The sequence below is a fragment of the Sminthopsis crassicaudata genome, chromosome 1 (assembly GCF_048593235.1).
Source record: "Sminthopsis crassicaudata isolate SCR6 chromosome 1, ASM4859323v1, whole genome shotgun sequence".
Taxonomy (NCBI): Eukaryota; Metazoa; Chordata; class Mammalia; order Dasyuromorphia; family Dasyuridae; genus Sminthopsis; species Sminthopsis crassicaudata.
This window is the reverse complement of record NC_133617.1, coordinates 415,966,604-415,986,195: the sequence shown is the minus strand read 5'-3', so window position 1 is coordinate 415,986,195 and position 19,592 is coordinate 415,966,604. Positions and strand designations below refer to the sequence as shown.

Sequence of the window (19,592 nt, the reverse complement as noted above, 5' to 3'; positions counted from 1 at the left end):
GGTAAATTAAAAGTCTCATAATCCACTACCAAAGACAATGAGAAGTTGTTTTTAAAAGAATAAAGAATCATGAAATTTTAGAGGAAGAGTTGGAAAGACAGTTAGAAATCATTTCTTCCTCTTCTTTTCACAAGTGAGGAAAAATAAAGTCAGAGAAATTAAGCTTTGTGACCAGGGTTACATATCAAATGAGGCACAGAGCTGGGACTAAAAAAAAGGTTTACTGGCTTTCTGTCCTACTGAATCATTCTATCTTCTTTATCTGGAAGCTAAATTCTGGGGCTACAAAAACAAAAAAGGACAACTTGGGCCCTCTAGGAACTTACATTTTATCAAGTGAGACCACAAGTGCTTAAATGGATATATTAAAAATAAACACAAAATGAGGGAGGGATGTTGATAAGCAAATGGTTCATATAAACCAGTGGTTCTTAACCTGGAGAAATGTTAGCTTGTTTTTTGTTGTTGGGTTTTTTTTGTTTTTTGTTTTTTGACAATTTAATCCTAATATAATTTACTTCCTTTGTAATTATATGTATACTATTTTATGTATTTTAAAATACTATTCTAAGGCATCGATAGGATTTGCCAGTCCTCCAAAAAAGGCTAAAAAACCCTGATGTAGGAAGTGGGGCATGAGCAGAGGTTTTTTTGAAGGAAATAAGGATTCTAACAATTAAAGGTAAGGAGCTGACTCCTCCTGGATTTATGGAACAGCCAAGGCAATGGCTACAACACTGGGGAGATGGATTGTTAGGTGTGAAGAACACAAATTCCAGTTGGGCTAGTCCAAGTTCTAAAAAAATAAAAGAAACAAAAACAAAAACAAAAAAGACAATCATAAGGGCAATAGACCAGCAAATTTCATTCTGCAGCAAAGTTCCAACAGCTCAATCTTTGAAATTCAATGGCAATAAGAAAGAAAATGATGGGATAGTGGACATAGGAGCACCAGGAGTTACTACAATGGCAAACAACCAGATATGCTATAAAGAAATTGAAAAGGTGATTTGTGGAGGAGACTTTAAGAACCTGAAAAAGTATTCTACATATCAAAGCCACCGAATTACCCAGTGAGTCTCAGCACAATGCAGGCAATTGGAACAGCCTGGTCCTCCAGGGATACCAGAAATTTCATTTCCTAAAACATGTGATTATAAAGAAATGCAGCTTTTTCATTTTGTACTTTGTGATTTTCTGTATGGGGGTGGGGCAGGGGGTAGTGTGCTTTTATGGTTTTTTTTTTTTTTTTTCCTTTCAGAGGAGCTCCTTTTGGAAACAAAAGCATATGTCAAAACATTTTTGGACCTCCTCTTTGGGAACTGCTTTGCTTTTAAATGTTTGGAAGAGCAACAACAGATGTCTGCACTTGAAAAAAGGATTTGATTTTTTAAAATTATTTTTACTTTTTTCAATATTTCCCATTACATATAAAAAAGATAACTATATATATATATATATATATATATATATATATATATATATATATATATATATATATATTTAATTTTGACTTCCAAATTCTCTCTCTCTATCCTGCCCTTCCTCTATCCTTGAGAAGGCAAGAAATTAATATCAATTATCTATGTGGTTATGCAAAATATATTTCTTTATTAGCCATGTTTTAAAACAAAACACATACAAAATAAAACAATAAAAATAAAGTTTTTTTTTTAAAAAGAAAGCTTTATCTGCAATCAGAATTTATCAGTTCTAACAGTTTTCATCCTTTGAAACTCTCCGATCATTGTCTTGATCAGAGTAGCCAGATCTTTCAAAGCTGATCATTGTACAATAGTGCTGTTACTGTGTTCTTCTGGTTCTGCTCACTTCATTTTGTATGAATTCATAAAAGTGTTAATGATTTGTTTGTTTTATTTTTTAAGCCATTCTTCTTGCCATTGCTTCTAGCACTCCATCATCGGCATATTCTACCATTTATGTAGTCATTTCCCAACTGATGGGTCTCCCCTTGATTTGCAATTCTTTATTAGGTGTGAAGAAGAACCCAATTCCAGTTGGGCTAGACCAAGTTCTAAAAAAAAAGAAAAGAAAAGAAACAAAAACAAAAACAAAAACAAAAAAGAAAGTCATAAGGGCAATAGACCAGCAAATTTTATTCTGCAGCAAAATTCCAACATACATTTTGGAATGTATATTATACATACAGGTTCATTTCTTTTTTTCCTTTGATCTTTTGGGGATACTGACCTAGTACTGATATTACTAGATCAAAGGATATGTATAATTTTATAGCTCTATGGGCACAGTTACAAATTGTTCTCCAGAATGGTTAGACTAGTTCATAACTCTACCGACAGTATATTACTGTCCCAATTTTTTCACATCTCCTCCAATATTTGTCATTTTCTATTTCTATTGTATTATAGAATCTAACAGACATTAGAAGGCATCTCAGAGCTGCTTCAATTTGCATTTCTCTAATTGGTAGTGATTTGGTGCATTTTTTTTTTACATAATTATTGATAACTTTGATTTTTTTTCTCCAGAAAACTGCCCATTTTCTTCAATCATTTATCAACTGGGAAATGGCTTTTATTTTATTTTTCCAATTGGCTCAGTTCTCCAAATATTTGAGAAAGAAGGACTTTATCAGAGAAACTTTTTTGTAAAATTTTTCTCCAGTCTTCTGTTTTTCTCTAATTTTAGCTGCATTCATTTTTCTGAAAATTTTTGGCTTCCAAAAATAAGTGTGTTAATTTCAGTATCATTTCATCCTTTCTCTCTCAGTTCTCTCTAAATTATTTTCCATATTTTTCCCCTTGCATTTTCAGCCAAGGGAGACTAAAGAAATGCTCCCCCATTAAGAAAGTGCTATATATTTCTCAACAGTTTCAATCAGGACATAGCCATGTTGACGAAGAATTTCAATAGACAAAAGATGATATCAAATGAATTCTAAGGGGAGAAAGGCCCAATGGTCGAGGCAGAAACAGTATTTATGGAAGTCTGACACTCAGAATTATCTCTCTAGACTGGCTAGGTGTTAGGTTCTTACTAAGTGCTAATGAGATAATGAGATATTGGGTTTTTACTAAGTGCTAAGTCAGTACTTGACAATTTTCTAGTTCCGGCCTTTCCTGGTAGTTTGACTTGTGAATTCCTGGGGAAGAGCTTGCGTGCTTGGGAGGATCAAATTATATGTAAAGCAAACTTTAAAGCACCATATAATGCAAATTATTACTATTTTTATCATAATAATGGTTTAACCCTTCGTGCTATGCTGTACCAGGTCTCCATTACATTTATAAGACTACTTGATTAGGAGATCACAGCAGCCAAATTGTGAAAGTGGAAAAGGTTTTAATGGGAAATCTGGGTACCAGAGTGATTAATTTACATGTCCAATGCCACCCAGCATGCATCAGAGATGAAATGTGCAAATTATGGGTGATCTCAGAAATCATCTAATCTCCCCATTTTACAGATGAAAAAATTGAGGTGATCTATTTGGATTTTAGAGAGGCAATATAGCATAGGAGAATGGGCAAAGAATTTGGAGGGAAACCTGGGTTCCATTCCTGCTTCTTATATTTATTAGATCCTACATAAATCACTTAGTTTCTCCATACCTCAGTTTTTTTCATATCTGAAATGAGGACAGTACTTCACAAGACTTTGAGAAACATATTTTGCAAACCTTAAAGTGTTATATAAATATGATTGGAAAAAACTCCAGCTTTGGAGTCAGAGGACCTGGATCCAATTCTGCTCAGAAGCAGGTAGAATAGAAAAATAGAAAAAGATATTTATTACTTGTGTGATTCTGGGCAGTCACTTAACTGGGTGTCATTTTCTTCATCTAAAAATGAACGGTTTGGGGCAGCTAGATGTGCAATGGATAAAGCACAAGTCCTAAAGTCAGGAAGACCTGAGTTCAAATTTGACTTTAGATACTTAATATATACTAGCTATGTCACCCTCAGCAAGTCACATAATCCCAATTGTCTTGCCAAAAAAAAAAAAAAAAGCAAAATGGCCTCGGAGATTCTTTCCAACAAATTTCCAACAAATGATTTACAACTCGCCAATCCTAACATTTCAAGAACAAATAATTGCTGATATGGTCCATTTTCAAGGCTGAGCAGTGACTTGCCATCCCTTTTTTTGATACATTCTAATACAATCCCTCCAAATCAGTTTGCCAGGACACAGCAGCTCTATTGCTTAAAAATTTCATGACTACCTTAGAGAATTCTAACCCTACCCCACACTGCCTTTGTCCTTGGCAGCACTTAATCTTCATGGTTTTGTAGGACCCAGAGTTGGAAGAAATCTCAGAAATAAATCTGTAGGACTTTTTAACCTGAGTCCATAGATCAATTTTTTTTTTTTGGGGGGGGGGCAGGAGAAGGATTTGTCAGTGAACCTAGATAGAAAAAATATTACCAAAATTTACCATTTTCTTCTATTATGAATTTTTAAAAGAACAACATTATTTCAGGAACAAGGTTCATAAGTTTCACCAGATTTTCAAAGGGATCCAAAAGTTAGGAACATGTGACCTAGGACAAACCGATTAATCAAAAGAATCAAGGACTCACCGTATACCATGCTAGAAACTAGGGATGTCTAGAAAGGTAAAAGCAATATCTGCCCATAAGGACCTCACATTCTAAGAGTTAAATAAGATAAAAAAACAGAATAGATGAAAAGTAATCCCCGGGAGGGTCTATGAGGACTGATTAAAATCTCCTCTTGAACTGAATCTTGAAAGGGGGAAGGAGGGAAAAAAGGCAAGGTAGGACAGATATTCCAAGCATGGTGGACATCCAATAGAAAAGTAAGAAAACCAGAGGAATATATGAAAGAAAGTGCAAGCAGGCCAATGTAACTGATAAGAATCCAATGTAAGAAAACTGAAAAGGGAGGACACTTTGGGTTATAAAGAATTTTGAATGCCAAAGAGCATTTTATAGTTTATAGGAGTATTGGAGTTGGGCTGATTACCCTTGGACATTTTTTTTTAAGTTCACATTTCATTATTCTCCCTCTTTAAAGTTATCAATTCTTGATTTTTCTATTCTGTTCTCTTATCCTTCGAAGCCATTATAATTATCCTAGATTGACACTAGAAGTGCAGAATAGATTACATTCAAGAGGCAGACAGAACACTAAGAGCCTTAAAATAGTCCAGAGAGAAGAGGGAAAATGGACTACAGAATCTTCCCAGGGAAAATGCTGCTCTGGTAGCCAGGTCATAGAAATGAAAAATAGAATACAGATGTATTCTTATTATTACTTTTCCTGTAACATCATGACTAGAGTTTTTGACCTTTGGTCCTATTACGCTGTCCCAGGTAAGACATCAAGATTTCCCCTGCTCCATTCAAAATGTTATGATCCCTTCCTTTCTTTTTAAAAAAAAATTAACATAGGGATCTCTTTTCATAGACAACTGACAAAGTCAACACAAGCTATCAATTTTCTTGAGGCTCCTTCAGAGACCTTCCACTTTCTCATTCATCTTTTAATATTTAGTAGTGAAAGTGACACTGTCAAGGTCACACATTAAACTTTTTCAGAGATAAGGAAGAATTTTAAATGCTCAAAAGTGTTCCTTGGTTCAGTTGCTATTAATAGCACTATAGAGTCTTATTACAATCAAGATCAGATTTTTCTCTTTGACCTCGTACAATTTAGAATAACCTAGTTCACAAATGGGTTAATAACTTCAAGATACCAACCATTCATAATTACGACTTGCATAATATATATGTTATAGAAATTCTATCCATCTACACTATATTAAGGAAAATGAATTAGGTTCTCTGACCCTCAAACATTAAATATCAATACTACCCTGGCACAACATCTAGAACCTAAACTGAGCTGGTAAGTTTGTGAGTGACTCATTAGACACCATTACGTAATGATGATGATGATGATAGCCAATATTTATACAGGACTTTAAATTTTATAAAGTGCTTTATGAATATCATCTTATTTAATTCCCGTAACAACTTTGAGAGGAAATGCTATTATGATCCCTCTTTTACAGATGAGGAAACTGAGACAACAAAGGGTATTTGACTTGCCCAAAGTAACACAGATAATAAGTGTCTGAGATAGGACCTGAATTCAAGTGTCCTGACTACAGGTCTAGTGCTCTATCCAATACACAATCTAACCTTTCTCTTCTTTACCACTTTTGTCCTGTGCTGTCCCTGACCACGGTTCCTAGTTAGTTCACTTAGCTTTGTAACTCTGGGTCTAAGATGTCTTGTTGGTGAGGACATGAGTGAAAACTAACATAGCCCCACTATATCTATTTTTTCCAAAAAGAAAAATTCTTTTTTTAAACATACTTAACAGGCATCAACATTTCCACACATAAAGAAGGACATAAAAAGACAAAAAAATGTATCTCTATTACAGAAGGCTTATTTTTAAAAAGCATATGCTAAATTGAACCCAGCAGACTCCAATATGTTTGTTTGTGTCTCCTGAACTTCCTTCTGTTCTCTTTTGTGGATATTTAAATATTTCATTGATAATTTTTTTCCTTTTCAGAATCTCTATCACTACACTTCCCTTTCCTCAAATTCAATACAAGTTCTCCTTTGAAATGGTACAGTCAAGCCAATATGTCTGAAACTGTATGTGTCATTGTTCTGCGTCTGTCTAGTGTCCATCACTTCTGTGCTAGGAGGGATAGTCTACTATAGCCTGATGGCTTCACTTTCCCTCCAATTATCCCACTGAAGGCATCTTGCCATTTGCTCTGCTGTACCTGAATAATCCCTTCCTGTGAGAATAGTAACTGAGTCACCACTGCCATAGCATGGCTATCAGCTTCCCTAGGTTATCAACTCACCATCCCTATGTCTCTTCAGACCAAAATTCCCTTCCCTTCATCACCACTCCCTTTTATGTATGGTATCCCTCTAAACTCCTTAAGAGTAGAGATTATTTCACTTTTTGCATTTGTATTTGTATCCCTAGACTCTAGTACACTTCCAGCCCCAGAGCAGGAACTTAATGAATGCTTATTAATTTTCCACTTAGTTACTAAATTCACATTCCCAAAACAGAGATTTGATCCTGACCCTCCTTCTTCACTTTAATGCCTCCCTGTTACTCTACATACAAAATTCCAAAATTTGAAACCCACTCCAATCTGACTCCTCCCTCCTTTTCCAGTCTTATTCCATATTACCCCCATTCACACTATTCATTACAGGCAAACTGACCTATTTGCCATTCCCTATATGAAATCTTTTTATCTCTCATCTCTGGACCTTTTCCCAAGTGATTCCCCAATACCTCCTATAATATATTTTCTCCTCACCTACATACCTTGAGATTTTATTTATCTTTGAGATACAATTCAGGTGGCAGATTGACTTAACCTGGCATTCATGAACTTTTAAAAAAATATATTTTGATAACTGTATTTCAATATAATTGGTTCCATGTATAATCCTATGAATTTTATACATATATACATGTAAACATTCTGAAAAATATTTAAACTTTATTAGATTGTTAAAGAAGTAAAGACACAAAAAAGATTACGAACCCTGCTTCATATAAGGGTCCTTCCCAGTGTCATCATTCCTTTGTCTTGAAATTGCTTTGTATTAATTGATATATGTACACATGCCCAATGCAATACAGCTAATAAGGTCCTGAGATACTTGTCGTATCCCCTCAGTAAACTGAAATCTCCTTAAAGGAAGGGTCTATTTCTGTTTTGCTTTTGTAGAGCTTTGCACATAAGTGTTTAATAAATGTTTGTTGATTGAGACACACATTTCTGTTCATTTTCCCCCCACTGTTGTAGCATTATATAATAAGAAAAGAGCACAAGAAAAGCTTGCTTTTGTTAGCCCAGATGGTATAATCTGAAAGCCTTGGAAGGAAACCTATGTAAATGTTTATTCCCCTGCACCTGTGAGTGAATATCCACACGTGATCAGCACTGTGCTGGTTCTGTGTAGGGACCACTAGGGTGGCCCCATTTTCAGAATAATAATTGAGACGTCCAATTAACCTGGATAAAATAAGTTGGCCAAGGACATGAGTAGAGAAGATGAATATCACCCATGGGCTTCACACACAATAATATCACCGCCACCACTACCACCATCATCACTACTACATTCCCTCCCCACACCCCCCAAAAAGAAGGAAGAAAATGGGGTAGGAAGACCCACAAGTTTAATCCTAGATGAAAAAAAATTGGGGCTTTGAAATTCAAGTCCAATTTTGGGGATTGATTCAAAATGAATCAGACAGTTGACCAGCACTCTTCTTGAACACTGCACACTAAAGTGCCTGGTGCTTTAGATCAAAAAGAGCTGTTGTAAGGCTTCCTGCAAAGGAACAAACAGCATTTGGTCAAATGGTAATTTAAGGATTTAGGTCTAAGTGACCCAGGAAAAGGTAGGCAAGGGTTTTCTACTTACTGGACATCAAAACTAGAGACTTGAAGGGGAAGGAAAAAGTCAGAAAAGTACTTGACAAAAACGTGACGTAGGCCATTAAAGTATCTCAACTCTGTTTTTAGAATACCAGCCTTTTAAAACTAGTTTAACTGGAAATCTATCTGCTGTGGAGAGCTCTGATAAACAGACTTGGACTTGTTAAAAAGACTAAAATAGAATCTTAGACCATTTAACCTACTGCTAAAAACATTTTTTCTCTATTTTTTTTTTCTTTCTAAAGATTTACACCAGTCCAGTTCTGCTAGCTTTTAAAGTAAGATGGTCTTCCCAAACTTGTGCTGTCTTCTCCTGTCCTCTGAGGAATGCATGCTCTGTTTAACTGACAAACTGATCTTCCTAAAACACAGGTCTAACTATATATACACACACATACACCATTCAATAAACTCTAGTGGATCTAGGGTCAAATATAATATCTTCTGCTTGGCATTTAAAGTTTTTCTTTCAAAACCTGTTCATGATTGAATGAGATGAGGTGAGATCTTTCAAGACAGTTGTGAAAATCGAGTAAGGCTTCATCTACTTCAGAGTTCGAGTAGGCCTGAAGGACTCTGAAGGGCATTGCCTTCCCCTCCTATGACATCTCCCTATTTCATCCAAATATGGGCAACTATGTACTTATTGGTCAAGTTCAATTTCATGGGTAGATCTCGCGTTTAGAATGTAAGACTCTCAGCCAATGAGGATGAGGGTCAGTGGTGGGAGGGGGCGTTTTGCGTTAGGGATTAAAGGTGCTGTCCTGCCCACAGGAGGCGCTTCCTCTCTTCGATAGTCTACTCGAAGGGTGGGATGCCCTTCTCGCGAGAATGTACAATAAACTTTGCTTTTCTCTAGAGCTCTCTCCAGCTTTTTTTCTTAAATGGTGTTCCCTCACCATTTCCGTACCACACATGATCATGATCAATTATTCAGTAATACTAATTTCCTTTCTGTCACTCAAATAAAAAAAATTATCCTCCAGTGGCCTTTTCACTGACTGGAATTCTAAAAATTCCAGCAAATTCCAGTAATTCTCCAATAACTAGAATTCTCTCCCTCCTCATCTACACTTCTTGGCTCCCCTGGCTTCCTTTAAATCCCAACTAAAATCCCACCTTCAACAAGAAGTCTTTCCTGATCCTTCTTAATGCTAGTGCCTTCTCTCTGCTATCTTCAATTTATCCTTCTTATATCTTGTACAAAGTTTTCAAATGTTATCCTCCACATTAGACTCTAAGATCATGGAAAGCAGGGAGTTGTTTGGGGTTTTTGCCTTTCTTTTTTTATCCCCAAATCTTAGCACACAATTCCTTGAACTGTGTAGGTATTTAAAAAATGCTTATTGAGTTAAGAAGTGCTTGTGAAAGAAGATACCAAAATTTTTAACATAATTCTGTCAGACTATGATTTAGCCAAGTTATTAATTATTAGCAAGTAGAATTTATACCAGAGAAGCATCATTCAACAGTAGAAAAACAATATAGTTAATCATATATATAATCAAAACATCTAATACTACATGATCATTTCAATAGATGCAAAAAAAAAGTCTTTAGCAAAGTACAACACTTTCTTATGCAGAAAAACCATATAAAATGTGTAATTGTGGGACCTTTTCTAATAACATAAAAACTAAAAAAAAAATGCAAATATCATATGCAATAGGGACATAATGGAACCTTTCCCAATAAATATGAAAGTGAAACAAGGATGTTTGCTCTCTTCCACTATTATTTGATATAGAAATTTAAGATATAAATATAGGTAAGGAGAAAATAAAACTATTCCTATTTATATGATATGAGTTTGACATCCAAGATATATAAACAATTGGTAAATATGCATATGAACTAATAATCATTCCTAAATATATAAGTTGTCAAAGGATATGAACAAACAATTCTCAAAATAACAATTGTTCACAACCACATGAAATATTATTTCAAATGAGAGAAATACAGATCAAAAAACCCCATGATTTCACCTCATAGCCTAAATCTGCAAAAATGAAAAATAAATGCAATGGAATATTACTGTTTCATAAGAAATAATATGTGTGATGTTTATAAAGAAGCAAGGAAAGACCTATAATACCTTGGGCAAAGTGAAGTAAGCAGAATCAAGAAAACATACACAATGATTCTATTGATGTAAAGTGAAAAAAAATGACTACACAAAAAAAAATTAAAAATGAGTATAAAAAATTATTAAGATCAACTAAAACTTGAGAAGAGATATGAGACAACACCTCCAATGATCCCTTTGTCAAGGTAGGAAGTTCACAAGTGTTACACATTGCACAATTTTTGGACTTTTTAATGAAACTAACAGTTGCACCCACTTTTTTCCCCTCCCCAAAGAACACTATTTGTTAGAATGGACTCTGAGAAGGAAAAAGGGAGGAGCATTTGGGATGACCTGTGAAGATGTTAAAAAAAAAAAAAAAAAAAAGATATCAATGAAAATTTATTTTAAAAATATTTTGATAACTATTTTGATAAAATTGGGTTCCCTAGTAAAAAGAAAAAGAAATTGATGGGTTATAGGGTTATTATTATTTTGTATGTATGTGTGTATATTCATTTATTTATCTCTTTTGTAGCCAAATATCCATCTTATTTGTTTATAGAGCAAGCATTATTGCTACTGTAATTCCTATGCCTAACAATTTGCTAATACAAAGTGCTTAATAAATGTTTCCTAACATATATATTTGTTTTACTAGAATATAAACCTCTTGAGGGCAGAAACAATTTAATTTTTATTCCCTCTATTCTTAAAACAGTGCTTAGAATATAATATGCTCTTAATCAATCCTTATTGATTGATCCATCACGGATAGGTCACTTATCTCCTTTGAGTCTCAGTTTCTTTATCTGTACCCCACACTCTTCATACTACTGCATTTGATCTAGTTGCTATAGTCCCAAACTCAGTATTCCATCTGTGGCCTTTGTACTTCATACACTTATCTCCACTTCTTAGGAGTGACGTCAAGGATCAATTCAAGAATCACCTCCTATTAGAAACTCTTTCTGATTCTCCTAATTTTTATTGCATTCTTCCTCTTCACATTTTCATGTACATATTATTTATGTGGTAAATCCCCAATAGAACGTTAGATTGTTGAGGGTAGATACTAGGTATAAATATATTTTTAAAAAGGCTGGGTTAGATTTCTCTTAATGGACAATGGACATCAGGACTTGAAAATTAAAGTCAGAGAGTGGAGGGAGGGTAGGTGGGGAAGGTGTATCTAGCACATCTTAGTGGTGGTTGGATTGGATTACCATGGTACTGTTATCATTGTTTTTATTGAGGACAGTAGTTTGCATTGTGCTTCACCACTTACAAAGTATTTTTATGTAGTCTTATTTGAATCTAATAACCATACTACCAAATCCATGGGGTGATTTTGAGAAAACTTGTAAACCTTAAGGCATGATAACAATGTCAATTTTTATTACAGCTTTTATACTTTAGTTAGACTTATCCAGAGCAAGTCGAGCAAGAAGAATAAAAACATGCTTATCTTGATTAGCCAAAGGTCATGGGTATTAATAGTTCTAGCAGTATGATACTAACTCAATCTCTAGATTCTCTGCTATCTGATATTCAAGAAGAGTTCCAGGCCACCCTTTACTGCAGGAGCTCTTTTTTGAATCATGAAAACTCCCTCTCCCCCTTCTTAGCCTAGTGAAACCCAAGGACCCCTTCTCAGAATAATAGTGTTTTAAAATATGTAACATAAAATACAAAAGATTACAGAGGAAGCCATATTTATTGAAATATCATGCTAAGTTGTTTTAAAAAAATAAATTCATTTCTGTACCAATGTAAATCCAATCTTGTGAGTTATCTAATTTCTTTATATGCTGAGTATAGAAAGAGGTTAATTTGCCTAATTGCCTCCATCACTAAAAAGAAAATAGGTTTGAGTTCTGTGATGTACCCTTTAAACCAGTAGTTTTAAAATCTCAGAATTAGTCCCTGAACTAGATTTGCTTAGGTCTTTCAGGTGATATAAATTAAATCATGTCACTCTTCACCTCAATGTCTCCTCTTCCAAGATAAATACAAATTTCTCCATTTGCTTACAGTTTTATAATACAACTATAGTTTATTTTTCCAGGTTAATTCAAAATGAATGCATTCTGTGCCTCAACCTAACTCCCCCTGATCTGTGATTTCACCCCAGCATTCAGCATTCCATTTTCGGTTTCCTGGACTTGCATAGGTTGCACTCATTGTCTGGAATTCACTTCCTACTCACCTCCATCTTTTAGAATTTCCAGCTTCCTGTGCATCTCAGTTCATAAGCCAACTTCCAAATTAGAACTTTCCTCTTTCTCTTTGTTTTTGGTGATTTCTCCCCTCCTTCTTCAAATAATTGTATTTATGTTTATATGTTTTTGTTCCTGATCAATAAGCTCTTGGGGGCAGGGACTACTTTTCATTTTGTAATTGCACACCCTAGCCCTAGCACAGAGCTCTGGACAATCATTTAATAAATACTGTTTGGATAGGATTATCTATTATTATTGTTGTTACCACTATTTTACTTTCAGTGGAGGAAGTTGATAAGGATACCCCAGAACAACTGACACCTCTCTATTTCCATCCTAGGAACAAGAGGCAAGAAAGTGTTAGTATCTTAAAGGAAGTATCAGGTTTTTCAATGAAGCTTGTTAATATTAGGAGGTAGCTTATTTACTCCCATTAAGGGCTGTGAAAATCTTCCTCAGATAAGCATGAAAGAATTGGAGAGGCTAGCAATTGGTTGGCTGAAGGCTCAGTCACACTTCAAGTACTGTTTTAAAAAGCAAAGATGAACTCACTAGGCAGGGAGTCAGTCTTGAAGAGTGAAACCCCAGTCAGCAGAGAGAAGAGTCAGCTACAGATTCAAGTGAGAATTAGTCCTGCTTGGGTGAGTCTAGCTGGGGAGATGAGTGGGTTTCTCAGGCCCAGCTAAGCAATCAGACCAGGAAAAAACATTGTGCCTGAAGGACACCAGCATGAGAATGCCACAGGAAAAGAAAAGACATTGGAGGCATGAATTGTACAAACACGAGCCTCCTTGGGCACATGAGCTACCTAAGGCAGCTTCTCTACTAGTATACTCTATGCTGGACCCTCAGTTATGGGTAACTGTGTCTTAGGTTCATGGGAGTAATGCCTTACTAGGTTTTTCTTAATATCTTTTGTTTTAATATTGCCCACGGTTTTCCATGTAATCTTCCTCCTAGAAAAACACACACTCTAATAAATATTTTAAGAAAAAATAAAAAGAAGAAAAGAAAGAAATTAAACAAAACCAATTGATACATTAAAAAAAATCTTACATTATATGCAAGGTTGCCAAGACTGATAGCATATTTATAATCTCTGCTACTAGGGACTACTTCAGCTCAGGAGTTCTGAGCTACAGCAAGGCTAAATCTATTATGTGTCCATACTAAATACAACACCAGTATTGTAAACTACAGAATATGGAAGGGGAAGGGAAACCAGATTGTCTAAGGAGGGTCAGACTGGCCTACTGGGAAACAGACCAAGCCAAACCTTCTGTGCCTGATTATTATTTTTTTTTATTATAGCTTTTTATTTACAAGATATATGCATGGGTAATTTTTCAGCACTGACAATTGCAAAACCTTTTGTTCCAATTTTTCCCTTTTCCTCCACCCCTTCCCCAGATGTCAGGTTGACCAATATATGTTAAATATATTAAAGTATATGTTAAATACAATATATGTATACATATCCACACAGTTATTTTGCTTGCGCCTGATTATTAATACATAATAGAATCAAGGCCATGAGAGACACTATACTTACAGCCTGGATGAGATAAGGAGACCTAGCATCAAAATTAAAAATTAAATTAAATTTTAAAATAGATAGTCTCCTCCCTTCCCCTCTGCAAAGGATTTGGAAAGGTTTCTTCTCATATCTATTCTTTCAGGCCAGTTTTATTCTTTATAATTTCACAACATTCATTTTCAATTGTTTTATGTTGATTTTTGTTTCCATTTACACAATTGTCGTCATTGTGTGTATTATCTTCTTGGCTCTGATTATTTCATTTTGTAACAGCTCACAGAAATCCTTCCATGTTTTTCTTTATTCATCATCTTTATTGTTTCTTGAAGCAGAGTAATATTCCATTATACTCCTGTCCCAAAATTTATTTAGCCTTTCTAGGGGAAACGTTCTATTGCTACTGTTCTTTCTATGCCTTTGCTCAGGAAATGTCGTTGCTTTGAATTAATTGTGTCTACTGGCTCTGGGAGACAAGTGAACTCACTTGCTGAGGCTCATGAGTTATAGTTTTTGGAACGCTTATCCAAAGTGCAACCTGAGGAGCCAATCTACAAACTGAGAGTATCCAAGTAAAGTATCCCAGAAGAGAAGCTATATATTGATTATAATAATATCACCCAATTTTTGTATAGGGCTTTTTCATTGGATTGAACAAGTATTTCTTTTTTTTTTTTAATAGCTTTTTATTGACAAAACATATGCATGGGTAATTTTTCAACACTGACCCTTACAAAAACTTCGAACAAGTATTTCTTAAGAATAACTATGCTGAGCACAGTGCTATGGACTGAGACTACAAAATATAAGCTTGCATTCTGACTGGGGGAGACATCACACAAAAGAAGGTTCAATTCATGAAGAAAGAAAGATCCATTGGTACTTGGATTTTGGCAGAGAAAGCTAGCAGTGGGCCTTGGGAAGTAATTATTTGCCAGAAATCTTAACATAATTTCAGTTGATCCTTACAACAACATTGTGAGACAGGTTTCATTATTTCCAGGCTCAAAGACATTATGTGAATTACCCAATATCATACAGTAGAACTGAGACTTGCAAATAAGTCTTCTCACTCCTACTTTAGTGGTCTTTCAACCATACCACTAAGATATCATTCATCCCAGGGGATACTCTAACCAAGGCATCTAGATGACCCAAATGATATGGCTTCTCTAAATTATAAAAATTCATCCTTGAAATCTTTTCAGTTATAAAATAATACTTTCTAGTTCTAGAAATCAGGGAAGAAAACCACCACTTCATCCCAAATTCTGTACCTGAATAATTCTGTTCTTGGGCTACGTGGAAAAGCATGCCCACTAGAACTGACAATGTCCATAGCTCCTGCCTCAAATTGTTTTTTCCTAAGGTTCTTTCTAAGTCATACAAGAAGTTGCCAGAGTAGAAATATAGAAGGAAATAACTGTACACCCAACCCAACTCCTCCACAGTCAACTGCAACCTCCATCCAAGATAATACCAATCATAAACAGTGGCTAAAAGGAAAATATTCTCCTTGTATGAACCCTCAAAGCTCTTCCCTCTAAAAATTCCTATTATTCCCAATGTTAGAGGTGCTAAGAATATAAATCTTTAGCTGGAAGATATTAGAGGGTCTGTCTAGTCCAATGCCTTCACTTTACAAATGAGGCAACTGAGAACAAATGAAGCTAAAAGACCAACCTAAGACCAAACAGGGAGAAAGCATCAGAGACATGCTTGGAACCTAGATCCTTTATCTCAAGAGCCAGTAATTTTTCCACTGTATAAAGCTGTCTTCCCAAACCCTAGGACAAAATGTCTGGTTCCAGAGGCCCAAGAGCAAGAAAGTTGGAAAAGGCTTGGGATCTGTCAACCTTTCTAGCACCAAAGAGCAGTTTGTATTGTGAATTGAGTCTGAAGGATGAGAAAGAAAAAAATCTAAGAGTGAGAATCCTCAGGGATCTCACACTTTTATTCTCTTCAGTTGTCACAACTGTTTGAGTCATTTAATCACATAACACTCTGGATCTTGGGCACAAAAGAAGTAACTAGAGTTGTCGGTGCCCTTTGTTTTTGGTAGTTCTGACAAATCTAGGAATATAGATAATGTATGAGGTATATATATATTTATATATATTCATACACACACACATACACACAAAACAAAATATATACCATGTAACCTTGTAGGATTGTTGTAACTTTTCTATATTATTTAATTACAATAAATAACTCATCAAAATTCATTGGATAATCAGATGAGTTGAATTTAGTACTATGTCCTTAGTATAGTTATAAGCTAAAAATTAGGTTATACTGTGATGTGGGTTTAACAATTATCTCTGACACATACTGCTTACAAAACCTCAGGCAAATCACTTTACCTGTTGGTGCTGCTGGGTATCTCTTAAAACTCTAAATAGCTTAAAACTGTACTAGGACTTTGGGGACACCCTATAATTTCACTTGCTTAAGACTGCACTAGAACTTTTGGGAAACACTATATATATATATATATATATATATATATATATATATATATATATATATATATATATATATAAAACACTTTCAGCTTTGCAAAGCACTTGATGTGTAACATTTCACGTCATTCTTACAATAACCTTGTAAGTTAAGTACTACAGATATTATTATCCTCATTTCACCAAAGAGAAAACTGATAAGAGAAGTCAAGCACCTTCGTGTCCACAGCTAGAATTATATAGTCCATCATGATTTTTACACATCTGGAGTCATAACAGGTGTTAAATAGTTTAAACAATTGTTGATTAATTGTTGTATACTCTTACACATGTATATTTTATATTAGTCTTTAACATGGACTTGGGATTATCAGCTATTTATGCTCTAAATTTTTAAAATCACGTTAAAATTTTGGGAATATTATACCAATGTTAGTTATTAACATTATTATTATTATTATTATTATTATTATTATTATTATTATTAACAATAATTACTGTTAGGGACAAATTGCATCTATAACAATAGAGGGAGTTTCCACTGTAGAAGCACCTTCCCTGATAAAAATCACACTTACTCCTCCCCCCCAAAAAAAATCTGTGTAATAATCTGTATCAGACAAATACACTTCTCTCCAAAACTTCTACATAAAGGCCTTCTAGTGACACTTTCAACAATTACCTGATGTTTCTCCATAACTTAATGCAAAATTGGGGTCAGGGTAGCCACCAGAATATCAATTGATAAAGGTACAAATCAATGATGATAAAATCATCTATATAAAGTAATTGAGTCATAGTTTTCCTTTCAATCCTAAACAAATTATAATCAGAATGGGCTGGTATTCCAGATAGTCCATTTGGGGTAGGAACTTTGCAGGCAGACAGGGAAAAGCACATCAAAAACTGAGGAAATTTTAACATCCTGTCCAGGAAATATTGGCAAAGTAGCTTATTGCTGAGTTCCAATAATAGATGCTGACCTAATCAGAAAGGAAGAACCATTTATTATTTAGTACTATTCAATGCTATTCATTATAATAGCTCACATTTATAGAGCACTTTATGTTTAGCAGAGTATTTTGCATACATTATCTCTATAAGGCATGTCACCTATGTAAGACATATATGTTTACATAGATTGTCTAAATACAGATCACAATAGATATCCCTGGAATCTTAACCACCTCTTCAAGGGAAAGTTTTGATTCTGGACAGAAGAATAAAACTTAAACTGGCTCCTTTGTTCTCCTGTAAGAGAGGAGGATACTAAAGTAGAATCCTATCTATCTGACCCTCTGAATAATGTTAGTCTAGGGGCATGACCTTTTAGGTTCAAGCCATTTTCCTGGTCCCTTTCCTTAGTATTTCCAAGCTTGCATGAACTAACTCAGCGCCTTCCACCAAAGGCTATTTGCACCAAAAACCATAACAAATAGTGAGTAAATTAATTTATCCTGGCAAACAATGGCAATTAGAAATAGGATAAATTTACAGAGTAGCTTGAGCTTTCCCACTGGGAGAGGAACGTCTCACCTTAGTAAAAAGAAAGGTCCTAATGGCAACCAAAAGGAAATTCCCTAAAGTGTTTAAGGAAATTAAGCCAGAAATCACGGTGCTGGGTTTAACACTTCCCAGTTTTTTCTCTCTTCTCATGATGTCTCCCCAAAAAAGAATTTGTAATTTCATGTGCCTCTCTCAAAGCAGGAATAAAGAATAGGTCCCTACCTTTACCATTCACCTGGGCATATATGTCATTAATTTCACCGTCACATGAGAGGAATAGATTGGCAAACTAAGTCTTAACTAGAATTCCTAGAAACCTGCATCTGCTGCATTTCCAGGCCATCCAGGGCCATCTCCAGTCGATCTGACTTTTGCCTCCTCACTAGACTTTCATGACTCTGGGGCAGAGTGTGATGCTGATGATTTTGCACAACTTTTCATCACTTAAATCCAATTCATATGCACCACCCTCATGATGTCACTGGTCCTCTTTGAAAACAAAGGACAAATAACAATCACTTGGGCTGAATAAACAAATAGCATTCATCTGCTGCAAATACCACTGACACTTAGGGAAACTTTGTGTGGTCATAGAAAAGAGTCAAGTAAATACCTACTCAGAGGTATCAGACTTATAACTAGGACTCTCTGGCACTGTTCTTTAGAAAACCGAGTTTATCAGGTGAGAGATGGCAGATTCTTAAAATGGTCAGGAATTAGCAACCCAAATTCCAAAGGGGCACCTCCATCACTAACCTAGGCTTTTATTGTACAGAATGTTCCTTGAAATTGGCAGACCCTTAGCTGAAGTTTGGAATGACTTTTTTCTGTTGCATTTTTTCCCCTGCTTATGACAATTTGTTATAATTAGTTCTGATGAAGGGTATGGGGATAGGAGAGTGGGAAGAGACAAAGAGACAGGATCAGATTGAGAGAAACAAACAAGACCAGAAACTAAGACAGCAAATATATGAAAGTAATATTCCAAAGAGTTAAGGGAAGTGGAAAGGGATTTAAATGATCACTTGGGTCTTCCCTCCATTCTAAGCCTTACTTCTCCACATACACATGTATGCACAAATACACATACACATAGAGCATGCGAACATGGAAGAAATAGTTGGCTCCCAAAGCTTATATTCCACATAAGCCTCCATATGGTGGAGGTTATAAAGCAAAAGACCCAAGTTTGTCAGGAGGAAATTTGATTGAATCATCTTCCTATATAATTTACTTAAATGTCAAAAAAAACCCTCTCATTTGCCTGTCTGTCAATAGCAGCAAAGTGTAACATTTAAAGAGAGAATGACCTCACTTACAGCTTTAACTCCCTTTAAGTACTTTCAAAATG

General features: G+C 35.1%; 1 long non-coding RNA gene across 1 annotated transcript; it reads right to left on the bottom strand.

Annotated features, from left to right (window-relative positions):
• Positions 1-1,588: 1,588 nt before the first annotated feature.
• On the bottom strand, positions 1,589-18,656 carry LOC141550026 (uncharacterized). Its single transcript, XR_012484501.1, has 2 exons — positions 18,464-18,656; positions 1,589-2,035 (listed from the first exon to the last, which is right to left on the bottom strand). It is a non-coding gene; the product is annotated as an uncharacterized LOC141550026 (long non-coding RNA).
• Between the last annotated feature and the right edge of the window lie 936 nt (positions 18,657-19,592).